Consider the following 27,403-nt stretch of genomic DNA (forward strand, 5'->3'; position numbering starts at 1 on the left):
TGGCCAAATTATATTGTTATATTGTATGTATGTACAAATATGTAACAACAAATTCCATCATTATGTGCAACTATAATGCACCAGCAAAAAAAGTTGGGGAAGGGGCTGGGGTTGTGGCTCAGTGGTAGAGTGCTCACCTAGCATGAGTGAGCCACTGAGTTCCATCCTCAGCACCACATAAAAAAATAAAGGTATTGTGTCCACCTACAACTAAACAAAATATTTTTTAAAAAGTCAGGAAAAAAAGCCAGTGTACAATTTACCACACTATCTTTGCCCTCTCCCACAAAAACAAGCCATAATCCAGACAGTAGGTCTCCAGGCAGTTTGGGTCCTAGATTAAAGTGACACAGAACAGAGCCCCTGGATGACATGCAATGAACATACAGTGTAAGTGAGAAATTAACTTTATTGTTTTAAGCCACTAAGATATTGTGTTGCTTAGTGCCACAAGACAATCTGGCCTGCTCTGACTGACACACTCTCTGACATAGCACATATTTATCTGTTGCTTATGCCCCCATCCACCTCTAAATTATCTCTATAAAGGAAGGACTCTGTTTACTGCTATATCTCCAGTGCCTGGAACTGTGCCTGACAGAGGTATGTATTCAAAAGTGTTTGTTGGTTGACTGAATGAATGATAAATTGATCACACCAACTGAAAGAGGAAGATTTACCAATGGCAGGTGAATGTAATTCTGGATTCATCTACAAAAACATTCATTCTACCTGACCTGAATGTGAACATAGTGGTTCCTGCTTCAAGATCACCAGACGCAGTTTGAAAGCATGAATTGCTTCTGGGTGAAAGCACATAAAGTAGCCAAAGTTACAACACAAATGGAGATCTGGCATGCTGCTGAGGGGACTCAGTGACAATCATAAATAGAAAGCATTAGCACTGTTTGTGTGGATGCTGAATGTTGATGTGGTTTCCTTTCCCTGTGTGGACATTAGCATTTGAAATGAACAGAGCTTCAGAGGCCCAGAGTTTTATCTGCCGTTATCATAAATGGGTGTGTGAGCCCCTCTAAGGACTTTTGCAAAAGCTGTGTGTGCTTTTGTGAGCTGCTTTCTTTTCACATGCTTCCTCCTGGTATGCCTGAATTTGGTGGGAATAATGCATTTCCTGTATCATGTGGCATAGTACAAGGAAACTCATTGTATCCCTACAGAGGAAGAGTACATCTGTAAGTAGTTTTTAAGAGTGTACTGAAGGATCTTGTTAGGGTGACTTATTCTCCCAGTTCCATTTGGTTGATGAAGTGGATCACGTGACAGATGTGCATAATAAACCGCTTCAGTTGCTGCCAGTGGGAAACACAACCTATAAAATGCAAAATCTCATGGAATCATTGAGGGCATGATCGCACAAGAGAGAAGCTGGCCTCATTTTGAGTTGTCATTTCTTAATGCTGCAAACAATACACCAGTGTTACTAGGCTTTTGCATTTACTTTCCTCCCAAACTTTCCCGTTTGTTCCTAATTCAAACTGGAAAAGCAGTTGTTTAAGCATAGTTGCCTAAAGAGCAAATGTTATTAAGATGTATAATTACCCATTAAACATATTTGCAAGGAGTCCTAATGCTTTATCATGAATAAAGGAAACATGACAGCAGAGATGGGATTGCTAGGTCTTTTGCCCTTTCTCCATCTCTTTCTTTTCATTCCCTTCTATATTTCTTTTCTCTCTGTGCCATTAGTCTTCCCCCTCCTTTATACTCAGTAAATCCTTAATGAATACAACCATGAGGGATATAATTTGTCTCCCATTTTCTGTGGGTGGTATAGAACTGTGGTATTCAAGTTAAAAAACACAAGTCAACAAACCTATTCCAGGAGTAGTCCAACTTGCAGCACACTGGGTGCTTCTGGGTCATAAGGAATAGTGATGGGAGAAATAAAAAGAAGCAATGTCAGTCCTAGTACTACATATTGTAATTGGGATAACAACAAAAAGACTAGAAGTTGATTCTGTTCACTTCTACTATGGAGCTTCCATATGTGCTCAGCCCTACACTAGGCACAGTGGGGAGAGCTAAGGAAGCAGCACACATGGCCCTTAACACAAAAAGACAGTGAATAAATGATGCATATGATGACATATCCAAATGCTATAACAGTTGCACAGATAATAAGGCTTTAGGTGGTCCCAGAGGGAAGATCTCAGTGAGACCTTAAATTGTCAGGAAAGGCTTTAGGCAGGAGGCAGGAACTGAGCTAGACCTTGAAGGACATGTTTTGGGATGCCGTCAAAAGGGCAGAATACTCCATTAAAGAGGTCAAGAGTAAGTGACATTTTGCTCAAATTCTGTTGTTTGAGGCAACTTGTTTCATAGCCTTACTTTTCCAAGTAACCACATATGTCAGCAGACAAGTCATCTAAGGAACATTTAAAAAAATATTCATCAAATGTCAGTAACTGGCGATTAATCACAACACAAAGTATCAAGACATCACAGTGTAAGCTTTAAATTGATTATGAAGACAGCAGAATGATTTGTCTTGTATATCAGTGAGTGTCATGGATTAAGTACTGCTGAATTTAAGGAAAACAGAAAATATAATCTGGAAAATGAGAGCTTGATCTTCTAATAGCAACATAACAGCTTCTAAGAATTTTTTTTGGACACTTCGAAGTATGTCACTGGCACTGGTGAGTTTAGAGAGTTTTCATTTGCAGACAGGAAGCTGGCACTGGGGCTCTATAGAAAACCCCCTGGCTCCCGGGTTACCTCATTCTGACTCTGATTCTGGCTGGCATTCCTGGCTCTTTTCTGAGAGAAATGGCAAGGCCTGGCAGTAATGTTGAGTGCATATAGAGAGGAATGACTTGTTTTCAAGGTCGGCAGAGGTGGAGGTGAGAGGCAGCCCAAGGCCAAGTGTTTGACTTCCTGACCTTTCCAGGAAAGTGTAGCACTCTCTAATTTATTCCTAATTGGAATACTGTGCTGTGGTTTTCCTGGCCACAAGACATGCCTTTTTAACCATTTCCTCTCAAAACACATTTGTTAGATTTGATGTCATTATTTCAATACCAAAGTAACTACCCACTGAAAACTTTTTACTAAAACTTTCTTCTATTTTTATTTCACATACCACAGTAACAAGGTTTCTGAGGTCTTTTATTTTCCTTCCTTTTATTAGTTTTTAGAAGCCCCTTCCCCAGTTCTCATGTCCCTGAGGCAGAGGAGGCACCAACCCAGTTTGCAGGCCTGAGCTCTGGTCTTGGATGCATGCTGTAGGTGGTCAGAGGGAGCAGGAACCTTCCTAGAGGGATAGACATGGGAAGGAGGCCCAGGCTGGTCAATGGAGGACGAAGGAAAGCCAAAAGACCAAAGGAAAAAATAAAAACTCAAAAGAAAACGAAACCCTACCACACACCACAATGATTTCCCACACCCCAAATGCTAGACTTGCGAGGACACCAGTCCCTCTAGCTAGAAACAATTCCTAAAACTGACCCAACATGGCAAGTCTGACTTTCCATATTATCCCACATGTATGCTTGAAAGGAGCAATCCAGCAAAGAGGCAAGGGACCTCAGGACCACTGTGCTAGCCTCTTGGCCAGCAATAAGGTGTGGAAGAAGCCCAGAGGGCTCAGCAATAGCTTTGAGGTGACAGGGGCTACCACCCGCCGCCAGCCAACCTGAACAGCTCTGCTGAGGGAAGAAGAAAGGGCATTTACATGAGCTTCCAGAGCTGGGACAGCAAGTGAGAGGTGGAGCAGCAGGCCCCACACAGTGTTGGCAAGGCTCCAAGTCGATTTCTGAGGTTTTGAGCCTCAGGTTATTAGATCCTTTGGTTGTAAGGGGTCAGAAGAAAAAATTGGAGACTTTATGAAAAATAGAAACCCTTTTGGACCATCTTCCTTATTCCAAATGCCATGAATACTTGAATGTGGGAGCACAGGCACGTGGTTTGAATGTGCACATGTGTACACATTCCTACACATCACTGCTTAAATGAAAAATACTATGAGAGGACACTTTACCATTTTTCAGTCTGGGGTGTGGTCCTTCAAGGATGAGCACCTGAGAGGCATGTCTGCAGGTAGCTGAATGCACAGACAGCTACGTGGTCTGCTGGAAACCTAGGATTAGGTTGAGTAGATGATTCTTCTAGGGGAGGTTGTTCCCTCAGTGTTTTAATTTTCAAAGACTAGCACCTCCACTCCTTGTAGGGATGAAGTCATGGTGGATACCACTCAAAAATAAGAACTCTCAAGGAGCTTTCTCTGAAAAATCAGCATGCAGAAGGCAGTTAGCCCAAGAAGATGAGGTCTTGGCTACAATAGTAGAACATTAAAGTCACAAAATAGTAAAGGAATCTGGGTTTTCTATATTTTAAAATGTTTATTGTTTCAACCTTAGCATTGGTGAAATCCTAATGAAGTAATTAATAAATTTGCTTTTGGAGACTTTACATAAATAAGTGCTTTTGTTGATATTCCCTAAAAGGAAGAAAATCAGGTGCTGAAGTTTAGGCGCCCTCTGAAAATGACTTGGAATAATTATATTTGGGCAGTAGTGATATTGCATGCCATAGGAATCAACTTTCATTATTCTTTAATGACTCTTTGCAATTATTTTTTTCTAAAACTTTGTAAGCTTGACTTGTGTTCACCTTGCTGTAGAATGCTTTAAAGGGCATTTCATCTAATAATAGAGGGAAATGATAAATTATAGATGCCAAATCATATAGTAATGATTTAGATAGCACTAGGGAAAGCATATAAGCAATAAAATAAAATTTTCCCCAATCAACCTCTCCATTAGGAGCAAAAAAGAAATAGCTGTCTGCATAATTAAAGAGAGAGACATCAACATGCTTGTTAATATGCTAAATTGAGGGCTTTTAAAAAATGAAATCATAAAACAAAATAGTGTGAATTTTTATCAGTTTAAGTGAAGAAGTTCTGTATTTATGAATGAGAATGAGGTAATTTTATTATAAGTTCTGAAAATACAGATACCAAAAAAGGGAAGGAGAAGGAGGAGAGGGAGGAGGAGGACAATGAAGAAGAGGAGGAGGAGAGGGAGGAGGAGCAACAGCAGCAGCAAGGTCTTAATCTCTTAAGTTTTGGGGAAGCAGAACAATGAGATGGATAAGAATTTATCTGAGTCTAAATTCTGATCATGCCCTTCCTAGCTGTATAACTTGGGGCAAGTTACTTAACCTCTCTGGGCATCTGTTTCCTCAGCTGTAATATGGGGAATATAGTAGTTCTTATCTTATGAAGTTATCATAAGAATCACAAATAAAACACTTAAAATAGAATCTAACAGAGTACGCACTCAATAAAAATGGGTTATGTGACATCCTACCATTTCTCTGCCCAACACCCTAGTGATTTCTCTCCTTACTCCAAGTCTAAATCCTTTCCATGTTTCTACAAGGCTCCACACACTGGCTTGTTTTCTCTTTGACCTGATCTCTGGCCACTTTCCCTTCCTCCCTCAGCTCTGGCATGCTGTGCTCATCCTGGCTATTCAGGACCTACACAGTAAGGTCCACCGCCTCCCTCACACATATCCTGGCCTTCGGTTCTTACCTCAGAAACAGTCAGTTTTCTGGATATCTTATCTAACATGGCAACGCCTCATCCTACTGATATTTCTTTTTCTTTCTCTCTCTCTCTCTCTCTCTCTCTCTCTCTCTCTCCTCTCTCTCTCTCTCTCTCTCTCTCTCTATCTCTCTATCTCTATCTCTATCTCTATCTTTTTGATATCAGGGATTGAACCAAGAGGCATTTTACACCACTGAGCCACATTCCTGGCCCTTTTTTATATTTTATTTAGAGATAGTGTCTCACTGAGTTGCTTAAGGTTTAGGGCCTTGCTATACTGCTGAGGCTGGCTTTGAACTTGCGATCCTCTCGTTTCAGCCTCCCAAGCTTCTGGGATTACAGGAGTGGCCACCATGCCCAGCCCCCACTGATATTTCTTAATCCCCTTTCCTGCCTTATTCTTTATTTTACTAGTAACTATTTCCTAACATACTATATATTTTGCTAATTTATGCTGGTTATTTTCTACATTTCCCATTATAATATAAACTCCAAAAAGACAGGGATTTTTATTCTACTCACTATTGCATTCCCCTGTGCCTACAAGTGTTTGGCACTATAGTATCTGTCAGCAATTATTTAATACCTAAATGAAGAAATGGACTTTCCTTAATTTCTAAAAAAATAATAATTATAGCCTACATTTTCTAATTCCAAGGTTTAATGAAACATACACTTTTTTGCCACAAAAATTTTTCTTGGTTTCCATGATGATTATCAGCCATAACTATAACAACAACCATTTCTTAAAGACCTGATAATTACAATTCAAAAGTGAAAGGACAAGATTGGGTTTCCCTGGCCATGAGGCAGCTGCTCCTTCTAAGTCTCCATCGGTTCTTGTGGAAGAAGTAGTGGTGCTTGCAAGATCCCAACCCCCAAAACAGGAACATCTTCTGATTTCCATTTCTACCCTATCTTTTCAATAGTTATAAGAAGTCAGGAAGCTTAGTAAATATGGCGCATAATTTCCAGAATCTGAATGTTTTCAAGGGCAGAGTATATATAATCCTGTGAGTTATTGCTGTGTAACACGCCCACACCCCTTCTTCAGGGGATTTTAAGATTTTTTTTCTAGATGTGGACTTGTTGAGAGAGGGAGAGTATTAGGTGGAAGATAAAATGTCTACTGTGTTCCAGGCATTATACTAGGCATTTCATACACTCCATCTAATTTACTCCTTACAGTGATCCTACAGGTACGTATTATCCCAACCTCTGGATGAAGAACTGAAGTGAAACCAAGGTTCAGGGAGGGTAAGTTTCTTGCCCAAGGCCACTTGACTAATATATGGCAGAATAAGACAGTGTTTATCAAGGGCATGACAACCACTTTCATTTTCTCTTTTCCTCTTTGACCTTGTAAGCAGTTTCCCAAGCATTAGACCAATTTGTATGTCTTCAGCCAACAACTTCTGAATTAAGAGTTCAGGATAAATTTTTGCGACAGCCAACCTGGATCAAAGTTATTAGCATCTCAGCAGCTTTTTCTCCTGCCATGGGTGACAGGACCTGCATACCAGGAATGGGCTGACAGCAGAGGAAGAATAGCACCTGAAATTGATTTGGGAGATGAATTTAATTTAGGGGAATAATAAAGGAAGAAAACTCAAAGCTGAAGATGAGCAAGTATACTATAGTGATTAAGATGCACCTGGTTTCACATTCCAGATCTCACATGTTTGTTTTATGATATTTTGTTCATTCAGTGAATATATTTTGAACATAGTATGGGCCAGCCACTGTTCTAGGCACTTTGGCTATATCAGAGAATAAAATAGAGTCCTGTTTTTCTGGAGCAGATATTCCAGCTATGTCCTTGCTAAGACTCTGTTGTTTTATACATAAAATGGATAAAATAATATCCATTCATGTGGTTGTTGTGAGGATTAAGTACTCAACAAATACTCGAGATCATTATGCCCACGTTTTGAATCTGGGTAAGTAGGATCAAAATGATGTTAACAGAAACTAGGAAATTGGAATAATAAGATACTCTTGAAGCAAGATTCAGTGTGACTATGCTGTATTATTAGCCTTTTAACAGCCCGTTTCTAAAATATGTGACTCAAGACTTAGAGAGTTTGGACAGCATGTTTACCTTGGTCTGGATTCACCCATGTGCTCTGATGTCCTTTATTAAGTTGAGACTGTAACTAAATATCCTGGATTCCGAGTTTGACCTGTGCCAGGTAGGCAGGAGAGGCCTCTCGGGTAGGACACTCATTCTGTGCTACACTGGATCTGTGCTCTGTGTCAATATGCGGGAACCTTGAGGACATGAGAATGAGACTCTGTGTATCTGCTCAGCAGGCAAGATGAATACCCAACCATTCTCTGAAATGAACTGTGAAACTCTACTGTTGGAGCTAAAGATTGCACAGTAACCTTCAAGGGGCTGTGAAAAGGACAGTTTAAGACTGGAGGCTGAGAAGAGACTATTTTTTTTTTCCTATGTAGATGCTAATTTACTTTTTAAAGTGTTTTAATTAGTGCATTATAGCTATGTTTAATAGTGGAGTTCATTTTGACATAATCACACATGCATGGAATATAATTTATTCCACTTCAGTGCTCAGTACTCCTCCCTCCCTCACCATTTCTCCCCCACCCAGCACCTTATTCCCCCTCCTCTACTTCACTGGTCTTCCCTCCAGATATCTATTGTTTTTATAAATTGGTACTGTGTAAGTGTATATTCAAAGGTGGAAATGACTGTGGTACATTCACACATACACACAGAGCAATCTGATCAACCTCATTTCACTTCCTCCCCTGTCCCATCCCTCCCTGCTCCTGCTTCATTCCTTCCCTCCACTCCACTCCACTGATCTCCCTTCCATTTTCAGGGCTTCTCTTCTCCCCTACCTCCCTTATTTTCCTTTAGCACAAGAAGAGACTATTGAATAGAAGACCAGCACTCTGGTCTATGTCAGTTCTTAGGTCATCTGGCGAGAGGTTGGTATAGATACAGGTGTGAAAGCAGCCTGAACAAGCAACAAAATCTAAGAGCATGCAAGTTACCAAGAGCTGTATGTCTGGCTACCATGGTACCCAAAGTATGGCCCCTGAACTAGCAGCATCAGCATCACATTGGAACTTGTTAGAAAATGGAAATTCTTGGGCTACTCCAGACCTACTCCCAGAATCTCCAGGGGTGGGGCTGAATAATATTTGTTTTCTCAAACTTCTAGATGATTTTCTGATGTGTGCTAAAGTTTGAGAACTACTGAGACATACTGCAGAGTTAAGAAATATTTTCCAAGCTAGAAGTTTCCAGTCTCCATTGCCCTCCATTATGCAGGCAGGAACACTATATTTACATATTTTTAGTGTTTGTTTTTTATTGTTGTTAGTGTTTCTTTTAATAAGGCTCTATGAGGATGAGAAATGATAATTAGGAAGGTACTGAAGGGATTTACATCAGTGAAAATCCTGCCTTACATTCAAATTCTGGCAAGAGAATTGAATACAAATATTTCTCCCTAAAAGATTTTCTATATATTTTCATTAGTAATATACTTGTGACTTTGGGTGTTGTCTGCTGAACTGTGAATAGCCTTGAATTGGGCCTTAAACCCAAAATGAATTGGAAGAATTATGGATAATAATAACAATGGCAACTATAATTAAACCCATACTACATCATGAGTATTGTATTGTACTTTTTATGACTTAATTCTCTAACAACTCAGCTTCACACTTTTATTATCCCATTTTACTAATGAAAATACTGAGGCTCTGACAAGTTAAGTTTTTGTTGAAAGTCAAATATCATGAAATGACATATGTATGAACCTAGTCAATTTTAGTCACTGCGCCATTGGTCCTCAACAATAGAATCACCAGGGAAATGTTCAACAAATCTTCATGTTCAGGTTCCACCGCCGGAGATTCTGATTTAATTCATCTGGAATGGGGACCAGGTAGAGATACTTTTTAGAAGCATCCGGGTGATTCTACCACAGTCAGGGTGAGACTCAGTTCGGTACAGTATAATTTCCATGTAATCATCCAAGGTTAGCTGCTAGTAGGTGGTAGAGCTGGCTCCAAAGTGAAATCTGTGTGGCTCTGAAGTTTGGTTCAGCCATCACGATCATCTTGTCGTCTACTTTCACCTTTCTATGCCAGCACTTAATTCTCTAACATTCTTAACAAAAATTCTCTTAATTTCTGTTTTTTGTTCTGGGGATTGAACTCACAGGCACTCGACCACAGAACCACACCCCCAGCCCTGTTTTGTATTTTATTTAGAGACAGGGTCTCACTGAGTTGCTTAGTGCCTTGCTAATTTGCTGAGGCTGGCTTTGAACTTGGGATCCTCCTGCCTCAGCCTCCAGAGCCGCTGAGATTACAAGTGTGCACCACAGCGCCTGGCTCCAATACAATCTTACATTTGAAGGAGCTTTACAACTTACGTGAAGTGCTCAAAGATGTAGAAAAACAAAGATTCTCTAGCTAGCATAGCATATGAAAACAGTTGCTTTCAAGAAATATTTTCATGATTCCTTAAATAATCTAATGTCTTCCTGTTTTTGTTTTTTAAATTTTGACCCTTGAAAATAATTTCAAATAAAATGGCAAAATATCTAATTTTCCTATGAGTTTATAAATTGAAGTGGTTCTCAGGACAAACAAACAAACAAAAACCCTTTTCATCTAAAATTTTAATTGAGACCAATTTCAGTACCCTGGGAATTAATTCCAATGTTTGGCTCAGGTTTTTTGGCACTAAGTACCAGGCCCTGGCCTCAGGCCTGCAATGGGTCACCTTACAGCTGCACCTCAGGGCTCCTTGCCAGGAAGCTGGTTTCCTGGCAGCACTACTCTAGGGCTTAACACCACAACATGGAGTCCTGATACCTGAACTGACTAATAGTGATTCATATGACTGCAATTCTATCTAGCAAGCAACTGGGAGGAGTCATCTGGTGTAGCATGGTAGCACCCTCTGACATTACTGGGAGAAAAACAGGACTAATTTTCATTAGTTTGTCTAGGAATGGAGATGGTTGTTTCTCAAGATTTGAGTTATAGCTAGAAAGTTGTATACTGATATAACACCACATAAAAGGGAGAACAAGTATCACTTCCATTTGTAGCCAAGTTTGTAGCAGCTCTTTCAACTGAGCAGATCAGAGACCAGCTATTTTGGTTCAGGGACCAGAAAGATCAGGGTTTGAAATCTGGTCTTACTATTAACCAGATAGGGGAGTTTGGGCAGATAGCTTAATCTCATTGAGCCTCAGTTTTCTCACAAATAAAACAAATTTTAGCTGATTAAATTAATTCTAAATCTCAGTGTTAACATTTTATTACGTATGTACATGAATTATATATTTATAGCTTTCCTATTTCGGTGTAACCACTTGAACCTCATCCTCTTACTACAGTAATCTGAATTTCTATAAGTCTGAGGCTGTTTAAGAACCTCAGAACTAAAGAACAAAAAATTATAGAGTTTTAATTTCCAAAGGCTATTTAAGTTAGTTTAGCTTTCAAATATTTCCAGAGTTCTGCTATATAGGAGGCATTAAGTGTGAGAGACCAAGACTGAATTCTTAGCCTTAAAGAACTTCTATTACAGTAGAGACAAATAAACAGGTAGCTAAAATACAATGGAGTAAGTGCTACAATAGAAATGAGTGACAGGCCAGTCTGGGGTGGGGGGCACTGGGAGTCAGAGAAGGATTCCTGGAGAGATGACATTAAGCTGAGGCCAGAGGGATGGAGAGCATCTTTCTGGGTAAAAAAGCAGTAAGTGCCTTTGTATATTACAGAAGGACCTCTGGATCAGTGAGTAGAATTGACCACGGTCATGCACCTGACCAGTGGAAGAGTTAACAAAACAATGGAGCTCAAGGCTCAAATCCCAAATCATAGGCTCAGTTAAATGTCAATGACATGAATCAAAGTTTTTGTTTTTTGGCACAGATGAAACATCACAGTCCCTGCCCTTGCTGTCACCAACTTAAGACTTGGGGCTCTTTCCTGGCCCTAGGGTTAGGACATCTTCTCTCTGGTTCCAGTGTCTTCAGCAGTAACCCATCAACTCAGTTCAGCTACATCTCAGGTTTCTTACTGAGAAGCACCACCACTAATCCACTGTAGGGATGATGATGCTCTTTGAGTTGTTGAGTGCCACAGAGGGATAAAGAACCTAGCTCTGATTGGCTTAGGAAATAAATCTCTGTTATAAGACATGATGAATGTCTTCAAATATTCAAAGGATTGTGGAAGGATTAGATTTATTATGTGTAGGTTGGAGGGGAAGAATAAGAACCATATGAATATATAGATTAAAGGTAAGTACGTTTTGCAGGGTACTGAGCATACCTGTAATTCCAGCGATTAGGGAGGCTGAGGCAGGAGGATCTCAAGTTCCAAGCCAGACTCAGCAGTTTATCAAGGCCCTAAGCAACTTAGTGAGGCCCTATCTCAAAATGAAAAAACAAAAAGGGCTGGGGATGTGGTTTGGTGGTTAAGCACCCCTGGGTTTAATCCCTGGTTACAAAAAAAAAAAAAAAAGTAAGTGAATTTTCCATAAATAAGAAGAACTTGAGGTAAGTTGTGTTATTAAGTATTGAGTATTCCTACACTGCACTACACCACAAGTATTTAAAATAAAGGCAGAATGGCAACTTCACTAGGATGTTACAAAAGGGATTTTATACCTCAAGTAAGTATTGGATTGTGGATCTTCTATGATTCTCTGTTTTCACAGTTGGCCCAGGTCAACTGAGGTCCAATTGTTCTAATTTCTTATCTATTCCTCATGAAATATGTACTCTCAGCTCTAGTTAATTCACATTTCCAGCACATTATTTTTACATTTCTAAGCAAAGATATACTTATTGTATGTTGTGATATCTAAGAAGGCAATCCAATGTAATATCTTTCCACTTAATACATTAATATATTTACCGCTAGGTAGTGAAACTGCAGTACTTATATGAGAAAATGGGCAATTAGGCACATACATACACCACACCCACAAGCCCAGTCTGGCAAATGCATATTGCCTTATTTTAGGTATATTTTTCCTGTGTCCTAATATACTGTAGAGTCTAATATCTATCCTCTCACATATTCTAAAAAAAATTTAATAAATTCTTCCTTTCCTTTCCTTTACCTTTGGTTTTTATTGTGGAAATTGTGCTGCTGAAATATCAGCTCCATTTGTTTAAAGATCTGGAGCCGGTGAAGGGAGGGTACAGTCAGTGAAAACTGAAGATATTACTGGCAGTTCTGGCAGGTGCAATTTAGATTCTGTAAACCCCAAATTATTTTTGGAGAGCAGTGGTAAAAGATTTTACACACACGCACACACACACACACACACACACACACACACACACTCACACACACACACACACACACACACACATATAAATTTTTTTAAGGCAAACTACTCTTGCCAACTCAATAAAATAAAACATATAATTCGTTTTACCTGCTATCTATGCTTGGTGCATGTTAATATGATTACATGTTACAAATCAAATATATTAAACAATACTTGATTTTAAATGAGTATTTGGATAATATATTACTGAAAGCCTAAAATATGTGTGTGTTAAAATATCATAATAGTTTTTCAAATAGAAAAAAACAATGCAAGACCGTTTCTAAGTGTACAAAATCAAACAACAGTAAAAGAACCAGTCAAAATGAGCTGGCTCATCCCTAAAAACCACAGAACATAAATTCCTTTAATATATTGTGCAAAGGAATGTATCCTTCACTTTTTCCTATATTCTACTTTGGAGATATGCATATGCTGAAGTGCACATTCAAAAACAAAACAAAACAAAAAGCAAAAAGAAAAGGCTTCCATAGCTACTGATTCTGGCAGATTATTGTGTACTGAGTGGAGCAGGGGGGTGACTCAACCAGTCCCTAAGCACTCTGGGAAGTTATGGAACGGCTTCTGGGATAGTGGTTTACTGTGCATAGATAAACAATTTCTTTCAAAATAATCCTGTGGAGGGCTTCCCCTTAAAGAGTCATAATCATCTGGCCTCTTATAAATAGAAAATTACAGCTATACATTGTACTGATATGGTAGTGTGCCACCAAAAATAACAAGTAGAACTTGGGGACACAGCAGCAAGCAGCTTTGTGTAACCAAGAGATCTTTTTTTCATGCCATTTTTTTTTCATAAGATGCAAATGTTTTCACTAATGATCTTGTTATCGAAAGAATATAAGCAAGGGGACACCAGGCAAAATCCCCTGAAATCACAATAGGGCAGTACAGGTACTGAGGTAGGGGACTGGGCAGAAAAGGGCAGTGGGCCATTTTGACAGAAAGAACAGAACAAGTGGAAGCAGAGGATGGGGATAGTCTACAAAGCAGGGAGCAGATGACACAGAAGATGCTACAGCTGCTTTCTGCAGCTGCTCAAATGTCTCCTCTGCTTCAGAGAGGGGCAAATGTGCTTAAAAATGAAAGGCAAGGGGGATAAGAACAATATACCTCCCAACTGGACTATAATCTTCACAAAGCTCATCCTGTTCTCACGAGGAGGTTATTTTTAGGATTCAAAAATAGGCAAATAATTAACCAGCAAACCCCATGCACTTCTTAGCTCCTAGCACAATGGGTACTCCCAAATTACTGAAAGCATTGTAATTTCTAAGCCAAGTTCTAAGGATAAACTTGTAGTTGGAGCTTTGATGATAGCAATTTAGTAGTATGATAGTTTATGGCCTTGCCTGACTATTTCTGAACTCATAAAATACTTTGTCACATGTAACCTTTATGTATATATGCTTTAGGCCATATAATTAATGGATTTAGCTCATTATTTCTTGTCTTCAACTTAGTACAAGTAAGAGTGGTTGATTCATGCATTCTTAGATGATTTCTAAGAACTCTGAGCTGCACTGAACTGTGCACTATCCTAAGGACTGGCTCTGGTGCATTGCAAATCCTACCCTGAGGAAATAAATACATGGTTGGGGAGGAGTGCAGGGACACTCCATCTACTGCTGTGTTTTCTTCAGGACCTATAAGCATCCTAAACAGAGATTTCAGCTCCTCAAGAGCAGAGTGCATTTTACAATCAGGAAAAGACATTCTTCAGGAATGTCAGGGACTGAGAGAAATTACAAAAAGGAAGGAAGAAAGCTAAAACTAACTGATTATTAGGTTATTTCACAGATAAAAAATAAAACAGGCTGGGCATGGTAGCACATGCCTATAATACCAGCGACTCAGGAGGCTGAGGCAGGAGGATTGCAAGTTCCAGACCAGCCTCAACAATTTAGTGAGAACCATCTCAAAGGTAAAATAAAAAGACTGCGGGGTGTAGCTCAGACTTAAAATATTCCTGGTTCCATCTCCAGGACTACAAACCAAACCAAACAAAATACCCGCTTTTAGCAATTTCACTTAAAGTCACACAGGAGAATCAGAATTCAAATAAAGTTCTGTGAGAGTCCATAGCTTCTTTGTAGTGCCACAGGTCCGCACGGAGGTCTCAGATTCTATGAAGCTCTTCCCTCTTAAGGTGTATAACATTCAGACAGAGAATGCATATTTCATTCTTTCAAGAATCGGTGCCATTTCTGAGGCTGCATGCCATCACAGGGCAGGGGAGCTCCCCTGGCTGAGTCCACTCAACCACATAGAACCACTTAAGCTTGTTCCAAGGCCTCAGCCAGGCCTGAGTGAAGGAGAGGACTAATGCCTGCTCAAGCTCCCAGCTCAGTTAGGCATGCCACCAACTCTGAATGGAGAATCAGGGGCAGTGGTCCAGAGTATGTTGTAGTCTGAGCAGCCTTAACGAAAACAAACATGTTACTAAGTCCAGAACACTTGATTCTACTGAGATATGCTTCTTACAAGCATGTTTAGAAAACTGAGAATTTCACTGAGCAATTCAATTAAGACTAATCATGCTGGTCTTCAGCACAAGGCCACATTTGTATGAGTAATCTGATCCCACTCTATCTATTCACAAAGTATATCCCATTACTTCTCCAAATCTGTCTGTTCCAGAGATGATGTCTGTCTCCTCATTGTTTCCACATGCTTCTCTCTTTCCAGCCTTCATGTCCCAGCTGGTGTTGAATCCTCTTTCTAAAATGCCTTGCTTCCTCTACCCAGCAACCCTATCCTATCTTTCCAGACTCATCTCAAAATTGACCTTTTCTTCATTGAGTTTGTTTTGATAATTCCAGTCAGGTGTATCCTGACAAGCAAGTCTCAACTCAACATTTTCTTATCTGATTATTTTTGCTTAGAACTTGACTGTGCTTTCTCTGTAAATTCTCATTATCTCATATTTGTAAATGCATCCAGTCACCAACTGTAAGCATCTTGAAGGCAAAGGCTCTGTGGACATACTAAAGGGACTGGCAAAGACAGAGCACCATAGCAGTGTTTCCTAACCCCAAATCTCCTCCTCGGTCCCTCTCTCCCTCCGTTCCTCCCTCCCTTCCCTCTTTCCTTCCTTTTTCAGTTTAAACCCAATGTGAGCTGAGGTACTGTCTGATATTCAACTAAATTGCCTCAAATACCATTTCTTTGAATAGGGGGAGGGGCTTACAGTTTCTTTCCTCACTGTTTGGGGATTCTGGGAGAAAATGAGGGAAGGATTTACATTTTCTCTTCCTAGTCACCTCTGGGTCCAAGCTCTTGCTTTTGAAGATTTAGTGCAATGACTAGAAGGAGCATATTGCTACCCCCTGAGCCCAACATCTCATAGACACGGAACTGCTCCTTTTCCCGCATCAGTAAAATGAGCTGAGGCAAGAGTAATATCTGCTTAGGAGAAAATACAGAAGTAGGTATTTATATCCCAGGTCTTCAAATATTAATACTTCATTGTGGGTACTATTTTCTTTTGAATTTTTAGAGGAAAAATGCCTGGTCTTCATTTACCCTTTACTACTTAAAGTAGAATGCTGGAAACCCAATTTAAAATTTCCACTGGTATGGGCTCATAAAGTATAGTATTAGCATGTTCCATAATAAAGCATAGTAGCCAGGCATGGTGGCACACATCTGTAACTCCAATTACTTAGGAAGCTAGGGCAGGAGGATTGTAAGTGTGAGGCCATCCTCAGAAACTTAGTGAGAGTCTGTCTCAAAATAAAAAAAAAAAAAATAGTTGGTACATATACATCCATGTAAGCATATATTAACAATAATTAACCTCAAAGATAAATTACTGTGTTTTCCATTTCTTTGGTTCAAATTGGATATCTCTTCTTTTTGAGAGGGACAGTGTAATATAGTGGATAAGATACAGACTTGAGAGTTAGGCTACATATCCTTTTGTACCACTTACTATTTATGTAACCCTGGACAAATTACTTAATCTCTTTGTTAAAAATGGGGATACAAACAGCACCTATCTCATATGGACTAAACAAATATGTGTAAAGTGTTGTGAACAGAGTTTCACATATAGTAAAAACTCTATAATGTTGATTACTTTTTACTTGATATCACATGGTTTATGTTACATATGAATTATTAGGGGCTGAAGCATCCCCCCCCCCATTTATATGTCAAAGCCCTCTACTACCTCACTATATGACATTATTTGCCTTTATAAAAGTAATTAAGTTAAAATGAGGTCACTAGGGTGTCCATAACCCAATAGGACTGCTGGCCATGTAAGAGAAAATTAGGACACAGACAACATAAATGAGATAACATGGGAGGACACAAGAAAGCACCTACATTAGTTCAAACTGTTATAACAAAATACCATAAACCGTTTGGCTTACAAACAACTTCCTCACCATTCTGGGAATCCAAGATCAAGGTACTGTCAGATTTGGTACCTGCTGGAGACCCTCTTGTTTTTTCTCCCACATGATAGAAAGGGTGAGGAGTCTCTTGGAGGCCTCTTTTACAAGGGTGTTATTCATGATGACTTTACTCTCTTGAAATAACCATATACCAAAGGCTCAACTTCCTAATACCATTACCTTGGGATTAGGATTTTAACATAGGAATTGGGGTAGGGGGAATAAGCATTCAGACCACAGCAGTGACTACCTGCAAGCCAACAAGAGAGGCCTCAGAAGAAACTTATCTTGAACTTCTAGTTCCCAGAATTGTGAGAAAATAATTTTCTGTTGTTAACCCATCTAGTCTGAGGCACATTATGATGGCAGTCCTAAGAAACTAATACAAGTATCAAAGTTAAATATGGCAAAAAAAAAAAAAAAAAAAAGAGAGAGAGAGAATGGTTTGACATTAATTTTGTTAGCATTAGATTGGTAGGATATCTCCAAGAAGTTTTGTTATAGTTTGGATATGAGGTATCCCCCAAAAGCTCCTATGTTAATGCAAGAGGTGAAATGATTAGATTATGAGTGTTGGAAACTCAGTGGTCTTTCTGAGTTTGAATGGACTAACTGGGTGGTAACTATAGGCAGGTGGGACATGGCTGGACATGGTGGGTCACTGGGGACATGCCCTTGAGGGTTCATCTTTCCTGTAGCTCTTTACTTCTTGGTCACTATGAACTGAGCAGCTTTCCTCTTCCTTGGCCAGAGTGGTAGAGTCAATAAAACAGGGACTGATGAACTCATGGTCTAAAACCACAAGCCAAAATAAACTTTCCTTCCTCTAAGGTATTCTTGTAGGGTATTTTGGTCACAGTAAAGAAAAGCTAACACAGAAATTGGTACCAGGAGTGGGGGCACAGCTGTGACTAACTTGACTATGTGGTTCAGAAGATTTTGGAACTGGTTTGTGGCAAGAGTTTGGAAATTTTTTGAGATGCAGGGTAGAGAAGAGAATGTCTAAATGGAACTTAATGGGTGATTCTGGTGGGAGATCAGAAAACCAGAGCCAATAGGAATGTGGACAGTAAAGACTATGCTCATGAAGCTTAAGAGGGCAATGAGGATTCTATTGAGAATTGAACTGGAAGCCATTTGTGTTATATTCTGGAAAAGAAGTTGTCTACATTTTGCTTATGACCTAAGATTTTTGTGTGAGGCTGAATTTAAAGGTGATGTTCAAATTAATCTGGCAGAGGAAAATCCAAGATAGCACAGCATTCAGGCAGTGGCATGGATTATTCTGAAAGTTTATAGCCAGGTTTACTGAGAGAAATGGGAGTGGACAGCAGAGCATAAGGATTTTAAAAACTTGCAGTTTGGCCTGAAGAGTGAGTGTAAAATTAGGTTCAAGGAAGACATAATTGTTGAAGATATTACCACCACAAAAGAGAAGGTAAGTACTTTGCACAGACACAATAAGAACAGATGCTTGAGGGCATCTCAAGACTCAGCAAGACCACACCCACTGAATGCTCAATGTTGTAGAAATAAAAACTCCTTTAAGAGATCATGGAGGCACCCTGCTCACATAGGGTGCCCAGAAAGTTGTTTCCCCAGAATTCTAGAATTGACCATTTGCAGTCCCATGGTCAAAGGGGCCTAGCTACTCTTTGAGCTGGTGGCAGACCATGGTGTCATCTACATGGTGCTGGTTCCTCAGGAATGCAGGATGCTGGATATAAGGAGACAGGGGAGCTTACATCAAGATTTTGAAGGAAGGCTGGAAGCAGGCAAAGTGTGACAGAATTGGAATCACTTAGAGCAGCTCTTGAGAGAACAATATGTGAAGCTGTGGAGGTGAAGTTAGAATGGAGACCCCAGGAATTAAGAGATGTCAGTAATGTGGAATATCTGCCAAGAAAAGCTGCTAACTATGGACAAAGCCAGGCTAAGAGAAGGGCCATATAGGCTGCAACTGGCAAGGTCATTGAGGTAGAGCTTTGCGATCCTTTTGTAGAGAACATCTGACTGCCATGTGCCCAGATTATGGACAGGGAGCTATAGAACCAAATGTTTGCCTAGCTGGGTTTCAGTCTTGCTTTGATCCCATCTTTTCTTTGTCTGCCATTATTCTTCCCTTTGAGAATGGGAATGTTTACTCTGTGCCACTGTACATTGCATATATGTCACTTTTGATTTTTACAGGGGCTTACAGCCAAGAGTTTGCCATGAATTTCAGACGAGACTTTGGACTTGGACTTTTGAGCAATGCTACAACTGTTAATACTATGGGGCCTCTTGGAGGACTAAATACATTTTGCCTTGTGAGATGGACATGAGCTTTTGGGAGTCGGGTTTGAAATATTATGGCTTAGATATGAAGAGTCCCTCAAAAGCTCTTGTGTTAATGCAGGAGTATTCAGAGGTGAAATGATTAAATTATGAGAGCTGTAATGTAGTTGGTCCATCCTAGTTTGAATGGACTATCTGGGTGGTAATTGTAGGCAATGGGGCATAGCTAGCAGAGGTAAGTCCCCAGGGGTGTTCCCTAGAAGGGCTCATCTTCCCTGTGCCCACCCCCACATCTCATAAGAATGTGGCATGAGTGATTTATATTTGCACGTTGCAGTGCCCTGATTTGAACCAACAGACTACAGTTTCTAAAGGATTATAATTTAAACAGCTATTGGACCAACCCCAATGTCTAATTTTAGCACATATATTGTTCCTGCAGTATTTAATCATAGTTAAAAAAGAAAAGTATGTTCTCAACTGCTAAGTGATAACTCTCCATTTCATTTTGTAACAGTTTTACATTCCAAGTTGGGAATCACAAAAACAGCTACCTATGGAATTATTTTAAGATACCCCGTCAAGGAAGTTTTCCAACTAATTCATTTAACAAAAGAAGCAAACAAAACAATAAGATAGTCATTTCTTGAATAATCTTCTCTTTATTAAATTACCTTCCAGAAAATGCTTAATTCTTTCACGTGAGCAGGTAACTCACGTATTTATTTCTTTTACAAATAGGCTGGCTCTTAAATAGGATGATACCATGCAACACCAGTTTTAAAATTTCCCAAAGAGAATGGCCACATACAGATTTTTACCACTTGAATTAAAAATAGAAGACCAAAGCTGAATGAAGGGACTGTATTTTTTCTAAGTAGAGTTAAGATGGTTTAGTGTGAACTATTGAGCTCCAGCAAGTATTTTTGCTACTTCACTGGTTTTGTACTATGACAGCACTGTGGTTTGTCTGACATTTAGATATTTGGGTCTGAAATGTAAAAACCCTATGTTCAATCACTCTTTAATCCAGAAGCATTTAAAATACTTCCTGTGAATCATAATAGAAATCTGCAAGACAGTTAATTGGCTTCTTATTTGCACCAAATGGAAAAGATGAATCATTATTTTTAAAAATGTTCACAACTAACACACACTGTTTGTGTGATTGTGACACCACTATGAAAATCAGCACGGAGATTCCTCAAAAGACTAGGAATAGAACCATCATATAACCTAGGTATGCCACTTTTCAGTACATAGGTCAAAGAATTAAAGTCAATATACTCCAGTGATACATGCATACCCATGTTTATAGCAGCACAATTCACAATAGCTAAATTATGAAACCAGCCTAGGTGTCCATCAACAAATGAATGGATTAAAAAATGGGATATATATATATTTGTTGCAGGAAAATGGATGGAACTTGAAATTCAGAAAGTCAAGGATCATATGTTTTCTTTCACATGTGGAAACAAAAAGAAAAAAGAAAAAAAGGTGGGGATCTTATGGAAATAGAAAGGAAACCTATTGAATAAGGAAGGGGGACTAGTGGGAGGGAGGAGGGCAGGGAAAGGGGAAGTACTGGAGAATGAAATTAACCAAAATATGTTATGTATATGTATGAATATGTAACAATGAAGCCCACTATTATGTACAATTATGATGCACCAATTTTAAAAAGATCTAAAATAATCTTTACATCTAAAATAATGTAGCTAGAACATAATTTGAGGCCTACGGAAAAGGAAAGAGATTCTTTTTTATTTGGTACTGGGGAGTGAATCCAGTGGTGCTTTATCACTGAGCTAAGTCCCCAGACCTTTTAATTTTTTTTTTTATTTTGGGACAGGGTTTTGCTAAGTTGCTTAGGGTTTTACTAAATTGCTGAAGTTGATCTTGAACTTCCAATTTTCCTGCCTCAGCCTCCCATGTCACTGGGATTACAGGAATGTGCCACTGTGCATGACTAGAAAATCTTTTCTTGCTCCTAATGCTCAACTTCAGTAACTCTGGAAATGCTCCAAAGTTATTACAAAGGTTCTAAAACTACATATATTCTTTCCAAATATACTGATGGCTAAAAATTTTGTACTATGACAGCACTGTGGTTTGTCTGACATTTAGATACTTGGGTCTGAAATGTAAAAACCCTATGTTCAATCACTCTTTAATCCAGAAGCATTTAAAATACTTCCTGTGAATCATAATAGAAATCTGCAAGACAGTTAATTGGCTTCTTATTTGCACCTTTTCCATTGGCTTCTTATTTGCACCAATTTTTTAAATGCATCTTTTCCATTGACATAAAAAATGATTCTCATCTTCATAGAAGTTGGAAAACACAGCCCTAGTTCCCTTTGTACTTTGCTCTGTCTACCTCTTCAGGAATGAAGAATGAGAAAAGGAGAGTAGCCAGAAGTGGAGGTGGGAGATGGTCAAGGGCAGTCTACTACCACTCTCATTACCAGAAGATGTAGAATGAAGTGGAAGCTGGAATGCTACTTCTCCCTGTTCTATTCAAGTACTGAATCATGATGTCCTTGAATGGAATCATTATATGGAAAATGACTATATTTTTATCTGATTTTTTATGATTTGTGTCCCTCAAAATAACTGGGAAGGTTGGAAGGGGTTTTAAATAAGGTGGGTCATTAAAATACAATATTTCCCAAACCAGGATAATATTAAACTGAAAAATAATTACTAGTCAAGATGGTACAATAAATTCATGCTTCAACTCATTCTACATGTTCTAACACATGGCAATAATAGATAAAATAGAAAAAGATAAAATGCAAAGATCATTGTAGGGTTCAAAAAACAAAACAACATCATCGTGCACCAGAAACAACAGAAATGCAAAGTTATGAGCCGGGGTAGAACTGCAGTCTATGAGGGTGTGAATTTTAAAGCAGCTAGTGGCAACTGCAAATTTGCTCTTGAGGAATATGTGGGTTAAGATGGTCTACTCCAGATGGCAACCAAAGCCAGCCTTGTTACGGGAAGCCAGAAATTGGGGCAAAACTACCTTGACCAATCATTCTGGTTTTTCTAAGACTCTCACTGTTGCAGCACTGATGATCCCAAGTCCCCCAAAACTATGAGTTCCAGGCAAACAGCTATGGTTGTTCACCAGATTCTCCTCAATCCCATGGAAGAAGGCTAAGCAAAACTGCTGTAGATACATTGCCTGGGCTATGTATGGGAAGCTAAGGGCCCAGAAAGGTAAAGGACAAAAGAAAACTGTCAACAACGGCAGCTGTGATGAAACATAAGTTGACTGAGGTACTGGGCTGGCTAGAGTCCTAAGAAAAGAAACAGGCATCCTCTAAAGCCATTTTAAGAATTGGTTCTGAACCGAGGGTATGGAATGAGGATAAAGGTAAGATGATAACATTCATTGAACTTAAGAAATAATCATCTCATGCATTGCTGATGGAGTTGCAAATTAGTGCAGCCACTCTGGAAAGCAGTGTGAAAATTCCTTAGAAAACTTGGAATGGAACCACCATTTGATCCAGCTAACCCACTCCTTGGTCTATATCCAAAGGACTTAAAATCAGCATACTACAGTGACACAGCCACACCGATATTTATAATAGCTCAATTCACAATAGCTAGATTGTGGAACCAACCTAGATGTCCTTCAATAGATGAATGGATAAAGAAACTGTGCTATATATACATAATGGAATATTACTGAGCCATAAAGAAGAATAAAATTATGGCATTTGCAGGTAAATGGATGCAGTTGGAGAATATCATGCTAAGTGAGATAAACCAATCCCAAAAAACCAGGCCAAATTATCTCTCTGATAAGCAGATGATGACACATAACAAGGAGTAGGAGGGAGACAAGAATGAAGGAAGGATTGATTGTATAGATGAAAAAGAGGGGTGGGAGGGCATGTGGGGGGAGAAAAAAATAACAGAATGTGACAAACATCATTACCCTATGTACGTGTATGATTACACAAATGGTGCGACTCTACTTCGTGTACAACCAGTTGTACCCTATTTGTGTACAACGAATCGAAATAAATAAATAAATAAATAAATTTTTAAAAAGCAAAAGCAAAAAAAAAAAAAAAAAGAAAGAATGATAACCAAAGTATCTCCCACTCAAAGAGATTGTGCAAATCAAAATTCCAAGACATATAAATAAGTTAATGCTAAAAACGAAGACATAATCAGTGATGGAGTAACTGGCATGGGACTAGTTTTCTTGCTATAAAAAGTGACAAAAATAAACAAAATGTATAGATGACTATTTTACTATTTTGAGAAGATGAACAACAGGCAGTGTGGGACTGAGACCCCTGAGAGTCTAGTTCCACAACTGCCCAGATTTCTGCCTGGAGGCACTCTGGGTTTATACACAAAGAGGGAGAACACAAGGAAAGCACAGTGGTTTTGCCAAACTTAAGAGAAAAGACTGAAATTTAGAAAAGTAACAAAAATTTGAGAAACATTACCAGAGAGGAGAAAGCAATGAAAGCCAGAGCTCCAAAGATCTGGGTAAGGGTTATCTTGAATCTCTGAATACTAAGATGCATATGAATAAAGTGGGATTACATAAGGACACCAAAAGAATAACTTCTGGGAAAACAACTCTAAGAGAAAGAAGCTCTGGGAGTTGAGACTTAAGCAACACTTTCACACAGTGGCAAATAATTTGAGTTACAATCAGTGGAAGACCTCTTGAAAATATGGCATTTCTGAATGTCTTATGACAGGTTTTATTCAAGTCTATCTTTCTAAGGATGTTTGTATAGCCAATAGCCTTTAGAAGGTATAGTGTCACCCTCCTGAACAGAGGGCAGATTTGTTTCCTGACCAGGATAACAAAAGAGAATGGCTTTCCAGGGTGATGTTTGGCAGATCTGCTAGCAGCTACTTCCTAAGATTAGAGGTTTCCTAAGCTCAGGGCTCCTGAGAAGTGATATAGCCCCGCTGTAAAAGTAACATTCACCTGGACTCACTCTACACTGTTCCCATGGGGACTTGGGACTAAGGAGAACCAATGAGAAGATGAAGCCATGTGACTGCTGTAAGTAATAAGTTCCTTTGTATCTTACCCAGGAGTCTCATGTCTTCTGTCAGCATCTGTGAAACTGTGGCAAGCTCATCTGCTGTCTTACACACAGGGTAAAAGCTCAGATCTTAAAGAGCCCATGACTTGACAAAGAAGCATCTAATAAGAGCTTAAAAAGGTGTTACTATAAAACTATAGTTAAAGTAGCCCTAGAACAAGAATTTTTTAAAATGGTGGTTGGTAATTTCAGCCCACAGGCCAAATCCAACCCATAGCCTAGTTCTGTATGGCTTACAAAGAAATAAATGGTTTTTGTTTTGTTTTTCTGTTTTCAAACACTTTTAAAGGGTTGTAAAAGAAAGGAGGAAAAAAAGGACAAATGTACAAAAGAGACTGTAGTGCCTATAGTGCCATACTTACTATCTGACCCTTTAAAGAAAAGCTTTGTATTGTTTTGTTTAGAATCATCTTAACAAAGCATAAAACAAGGTTGAAGGGATTGAACTGATCTTCAAGTAAATTAACTGCCAGCTGGAACAGAATATTCTAAACACTCCTAGAAGGATGATAAGAAAATGTAGACATACAACAGTGTGGTGATCACAATGTCCGGCACCAATAAAAGATTATTAGACATATAAAGAAGCAAGGAAACATAACCCATAGATAGAGATGGTAGAATAAATAGGAAAAAAAAAAAAAAACCTTTAAAACAGCTCTTATGAATATTTTTAGAATGTAATGGAAAACAAAATAATTTGGAAAAAAATTTGGTACCCCAATAGATGGTAAAAGAACAACAGAAAGAACCATATATAACTTCTAAAGCTGAAAAATATATTACCTGAAATAAAAGATTCACTGAATGGGCTTAATAATAGTAGATTAGGCACTACAGATGCATGAACTTGAAAAATGGGCAATGGAAATTATGCAACCTAAAGCACAGAGGGGAAACCAAACAAAAAAACTCAAAAGCCTCAGTGACCTGTGAGACAAGATCAGTGGATCCAACAAATGTGCAATTCAGAAGAAATGAGAAAGAATGGGACAGAAAAAAAAATTGAAGAAATAGTGGTTGGAATGTTGACAAATTTTATGAAGACTATATAACTCATCGATGCAAAAACTCAATGATCTCTGAGTGGGATATGAGTAGCACCAAAGCACATTATAATTAAATTGCTGAAATCCAATGATAAAAAGGAAATCTTAAAAGTAGCTAAAGGAAGAAAAAAAAAAAAACAGGCATTGTTATGGTTTGGATATGAGGTGTCCCCCAAAAGCTCATGTGTGAGACAATGCAAGAATATTCAGAGGTGAAATGATTAGATCATTAGAGTTGTGACCTAATCAGTATATTAAAGTACTCATAGGGATTAACTGGGCATTCACTGTAGGCAATTAGGGTGTAGCTAGAGGAGGTTGGTCAATGGATGCCTTTGGAGTTTCTAGTTTGTCTCTGGTGTGGAGAGTTCTCCGCTTCCTTGTTGCCATGTCCTGAGCTGCTTCCTCTGCCACACTCTTCCTCCATGATGTTCTTACTAGGCTCAGAGCTATGGAGTTGGCCATCTATGGACAGAGACCTCTTTAAACTGGAGCCATGTAAACTGCCTTCTCTAATTGTTCTTGTCAAGGTTGTTAGTCATAGCAATGAAAAAACGGACTAATAGATGTGTAGAAAAAAAAAAAAAAGAAAGACCATTGATTTTTGAACAGAAACAAAGCAAGCAAGGACACAAGTACTGAAAGAAAAATAATCTGTCAATGTCGAATTCTTTATCCAAATGAATAAATGTAAATAAAAATGAAAATAAAATGAACAGAACCCTTCAAAAATGAAAGCAAAAGAAAGACCCTGTCAAACAAACAAAAGTGAGAGAATTTTTTATCAATAGATCTATATTATAAGAAATTACAAATTCTTCAGGCTGAAGAAAATATCACTTAAAAAATAAAATATATATAAGGAATTAACACTGGAAATGGTATCTATGTGGGTAAATACAAGCCCTTTTGACATTTCTTAATTTCTTTAAAAGACAATAAGTTAAAACAAAAATAACTATAATGTAGTTATATAAAATATATATAGAAATAAAATGTCTGACAACAATAATACAAAGGATAGGAAGGGAGAAATGGAAGTATCCTGTTGTAAGGTATAATACTGAAGGTAGATTGTGGCAAATTAAAGATGTATGTTGTAAACCTTAGAGTAGCCAGTAAAAAAGTATAAAGAATCACAGCTAAAAAATGAGAGAAGATAAAATGACTTAAGAACCCACCCCCCACTAAAAAAAAGATGAAAAAAGAAGAAAAATTAACTGAGAACAGAGGAGATAAAAAGAAAAGGAATAGCAAGATGGCAGACAAACCCAACCATATCAACAATTACATTAATTACAAATGAACTAAGCATACCAGTTAAAAGGCAGAGATGTCAGATTGGATAATAATGCAATACCTAACTGTATCCTATGTATCAGTTATACACTTTAAAGATTAAGACAGACAGATTAAAAGTGAAAGGATAGGGAAAGATATGTAAAGCAAACATTGGTCATATGAAAATGGAAGTGGCTATGTTAATAGGCAAAGTAGGTATTAGGTTAAAGCACATTACTAGAAATAAAGAGGGACATTTTGTAATGATAAAAAGGTTGATCATCAAGAGGAGAAAACAATTCTAAGTATGTATCCATTTCATAGAGCTTCAAGAAGTAAAAACTAATACAGGG

At 38.6% G+C, this 27,403-nt stretch overlaps 1 protein-coding gene across 10 annotated transcripts in view; it reads right to left on the bottom strand.

Annotated features, from left to right (window-relative positions):
- LOC306666871 (uncharacterized protein) overlaps window positions 1–27,403 on the bottom strand; it is a 110,965-nt gene that overhangs the window by 51,895 nt on the left and 31,667 nt on the right. The window contains exon 2 of one of the 10 annotated variants that reach the window (XR_013765414.1): window positions 24,706–24,821. The exons of the other annotated variants lie outside the window; for them this stretch is intronic. The gene's annotated coding sequence lies outside the window, so the exon portion shown is untranslated. The remainder of the gene's footprint in view (window positions 1–24,705; window positions 24,822–27,403) is intronic. 10 annotated transcript variants of the gene reach the window in all.

This window comes from Sciurus vulgaris, assembly GCF_902686455.1.
Source record: "Sciurus vulgaris genome assembly, chromosome: 7".
NCBI classification, from domain to species: domain Eukaryota; kingdom Metazoa; phylum Chordata; class Mammalia; order Rodentia; family Sciuridae; genus Sciurus; species Sciurus vulgaris.